Raw genomic sequence first — 4,475 nt, 5'->3', positions numbered from 1 at the left:
ACCGAAAAGTTTCGGACAGCGGAATCGTACCGCAGAGAGAGGTCATCGGATAAGTTTCGATGATACCGAAAAGTTGTTTCGGGATACACCATTAAGTCAAATTGGTTTCGGCACATGCCTGATAATTCTTGGAGGATGCCAGAATCATTCTGGAAGCTTTTTGGAATTTTCTGAGATAAAAACCGGAAATGTTCCGGAGCTGCCGGAGCCACTTCAGATGCGTTTCGCAGATGAAAATCACTAAAACCGGAATTGTTTCGGAACGCGTTGAAAATCATTTTAGTGGGTACTGGAAATGTTCTTATCCCACATAAATATTTTCAGTTCGATCAGACGCTGAAAAATGTCGTCGTGAATAGTGAAAATCAGCTTTATGGTTACTTTATGGAAAGCCACCTTTTGGGGCTTTGCTCCAAAAGATCTTGGGGATGACATGGATGGATAGGAGCCATTTTTTGGGCCCCTCATGGGGGTGTGGCCGGCCACATGGGGTATCCCCCCTTGGGGACCCTCTTGTTCCTTGGTTTCACTCCTAGGTCCTTGTGGAAGGACTTCATTCATGTGCATTTTGGGTTTTTTGTGAAACTACCCTACCCCCTTGGGATTTCCTATAAATAGAGGTGGAGGGGCAGCCCTCCACACTCATCCCTTGCTCTCATACACATGCCATGAATTATCTGGCTTCTTCTCTCCCTCCCACGAAAAGAGTTTCGTAGAGCCGTAAGGCTGTCTGGGTTCCGGCAGGAACTAGTTCTGGACGGCGAAGCCCTGCCGGATAGATGACACCGTATGTGTGCAACTCTGTAGAGAGATCGTAGTTTCGGTCTTAGTTCGTGAGTGCCTCCCGAAGGGCTGTCCATGTGACCGTCCGAGTTTTGAAGGTCCTCCCGAAGGGCTGTCCGAGGGACCGTTCGAGTTTCGAAGGTCCTCCCGAAGGGCTGTCCGCGACACTGTCCGGGGGGCTGTTCGACCGCCTCCCGGAGGGCTGTCTGAGGAGCAGATGAGGGTATACATCCTCGCGGTTGGGAGGTTGTAAATCCTAGCTGCGGGGATCTGCACCGCCGATCGTCATCGACTCTACTTCCCGCTGCGCTACGAGTCGGTAACGAAAAAGATCAAACCATGTATGCAGTCTCCATAGTGGTCCTGGGCTGGTGCGTAGGTCAGAAAATTTTTGTTTTCTGCTGCGTTACCCTACAGTGGCATCAAGAGCCGTGCTATGCGTAGATGCAGGTTTCGATCTAGAATACATGGAGATGTATGGGTATTGCATAATATAATTAGGTAGTAGATGAGATCTATTGCTGAAAATTATTTATGCGGGTGACAGATGAAATCTGTTACCCGAGGTTCTTGTTGCTTCCCTAGAATTTGTGTTTGCTCAATCTCGAGACAGCATGGTGGAATTTGACAAAGTTCTGGCAATCCGTGATCCTGATTGATCATGGAAGTGCTATCAGTTCTTTGGGTTCTGCCGTAGTCAAAAGAAAGAAGAAATTCGCAGATGAAAGGGCATTGCAGATATGATCTGCACGGGGTCATGCGTATGACGAAGTTTAGTATGGGGCTCGAGATTTAATTATCCCGTGTTTCATACACCCCGAGATGTTAATCTAGCAACTTGAATAATCATACTTGATGATAAAATGTTGGTAGCTGCGGTTTAAGTCAAAACCTTAGAAGCCACGTAAAATAAATTTTGCATAAACCGATTAGAGGCGTCTAACTTGGTTTTGCAGGATGTGCATGTGATGTGGTATAGCAGTGCTCATACTAATTCGATTATGTATGAGATGACTATATGATGTAATTTGATTAACATGACCTGCGTGTCATGATTCGGCATGATGGCTGGAGCCATATGATTGCACTCTAATGACCTGCGTGTCAACCTTGTTGTAATGCATTATTTTGTTAGCTATAGAGATAGCAATATTATCTGGTGCATCGACAAGGTGGTGGCAATCTTCGCGAAGGTGAACACCGACGCGAATGCCGAAGACGAAGAAATGAAAGACTTCTCCGTCAGAAAGGGCTATACCATATCATGCTATTATGAATTGCCTGAGATGTTTATCCCTTATGATGCACCCTTCTTGATTGCGCGGTAGTCGCTTTTATTAGGGTGATCTCTCACTTAAAATACCAAGTAGTTAGTGTTCTCCCAAGTGTAGCACCGTCACGGCACCTATCTTTTCGGGGTGCGCCGTGTCACACGGGTACGAACGATTAGAGAAGTGTGAGGCGGGTGAGTTGAGACCTCGCAGCGAGATCACTTGGTTGTCTTGACGTTCAGGCATGACCGTCATGAGCTCGGAACACACGCATCGAAAGATGAACAAGAGTCACATAGAGATGTGATTGGCAAGTTGGCCTACCGGTTGAGATTTTTCGTCATCAGTGGTGTTACACCAATGGCGAACAATTGAAATGTGGGTCTTGTATCACTCACAATCAATTTTGAGAGATATTGATTTGAGTGGGAGCGCACTGTTGAATTAACATGTTTAATTCTTAGTGCAGTTAATTATGAACATTGTCTAAGTGTTATATGCAAAATAGTTGTAGAATAATGGCTCGCGTTTCCACCTTCCCTGTTAAAATTGAATAGCTGTTAAATATTTGGTTAAAACTTTACGATTGGTACCGTAATATGAGGATTGTCCTCAAAAGTGCCGAGAAGGACTTTGTCCTATCGCATGCTTTCCGTATCCTCCCGCTAATGCTATGGATCATGTGACTCTCGTCCTTTGATCCAAAAGCTAGAATTCTGTTACGGTCAAGTGGAATATGTTTGCTTCCATGAAACCCAACCTTCGAAAGTTGGGATAGTTATATGATATTCATGGAACTGAAAATTATTTTCAGATACAAACAAAGCAATGTTTGTTTGCAAGTATTAGTAAAAGTGTTTACTATGCATTTGACTGTTGGGAAAGGGATCCAGAAGAACGCCTGTCATATAATGAAAGGTGAATAAAACAACAACTTAAAGAGAAAGGAAGTGTCCAAAGGGTGTTAGTATGACTTACACGCCTAGGAAGTCCGGGGCTAATGCCACTCTTAAGTTGGGTGCTTCTTCTGAGAGTAGGAGAAATACTAAAAGTTAAACTGTTAGAAGTATAAAGGCAAAAGGAAAGAAGACTGGAATATCCAGCTCATGTATGAATGTCATACAAGTTTTTGATGTATAGAAGGCTGGTCAAAGATATAGTTCTTGCGAATTATGGTTAAACATGTTAATCACTAATTCTTGGGTATTGTGAGTTCATCACAAAATTGCCCGCTCGATTGCATTCTGTTGCAACTCGATGTAAGAACTACTATGGCCTGAAAGACTAGCTAGAAATGAGGTTAAGGTATACACAGGGAACATAGTAAATGTTACTATACCTTCCATCGGTGTATTGCCGTCTGTATTTATTTTCATAATTCATTTAGAGTTTTACAAACTCTATCCCATTGCATAAGGTATCTTGCAAGAAGGTTGTTCATAAGAGAACTTTTTATGTTCGATGTTATGAATAACACAAGGGCCATACTTTCATTATGAATGAGATGTATGTTATGAATATTGATAATAATACAATACCTCTGGGTTTACTTTCATAATTCATTTTAGAGTTTCATACACTCTAGCCCATTGCACAATGTTTGTTGCAAAAGAGTTGTTCATAAAAACAACAATTGTTGTTAAGTATTATGAATAACATGAAGGGCCATGCTTCCATCCAAGATGGCATGTATGTTATGAATATTGATGGTAATATGATACATCCATAACACTGACGCTAAATGTCGCAAGACTAAAAGAATACCACACAAGTGTGGCACTACATTTGGTCACATTGGAGAAACCGCATGGAAAATTCCATGATGATGGATTTTGAAGTCTTCTTGATTTTGAATCATCTGACACTTGCAAATTTCCTCCGAAAAGTGAAGTGACTAAAATACCGTTCACAGGCCATAAGGAACGAACAACAAACTTATTAGTGATCATACATTTGATGTGTGTAGTCCGATAAGTGTTGTTAGTGGTGGATTTATTTATCTTCAGAAATGACTCAAGTAGATATATGGATATTTACTTGATGAGACGTAAGTCTGGATCTTTTGAAATCATTCGAAAGGTTCTCAAAAATGAAGTAGAAGTTATTGTAACAAGAAAATTATGTTTCTGCAATTTGATTGCACAAAGGAATATTTGAGTTACATGTTTAGCGAATGTCTGATGAGTTGTGAAAGGGGTTTCATAACTTGCACCTCCCGGAACACCACTGCAAGTGGAAAGTCTGTGGAGATGTAATCAAACCATTTATGACATGGTAAGGTGAAAGATGACATAAATAAATTTGCCATTATCCCTTTTAAAGTGATGCTTTAGAGACTGCGGCTTTTACACTGAAAAGAGCTACATCGGGTCTGTTGAAATGAAGCCATGGTATGGTACGCCCAACCATGTTATATCTTTT

The sequence above is a fragment of the Aegilops tauschii genome, unplaced genomic scaffold, assembly GCF_002575655.3.
Source record: "Aegilops tauschii subsp. strangulata cultivar AL8/78 unplaced genomic scaffold, Aet v6.0 Super-Scaffold_285, whole genome shotgun sequence".
Lineage (NCBI taxonomy): Eukaryota > Viridiplantae > Streptophyta > Magnoliopsida > Poales > Poaceae > Aegilops > Aegilops tauschii.
This window is presented reverse-complemented; position numbering follows the sequence as displayed.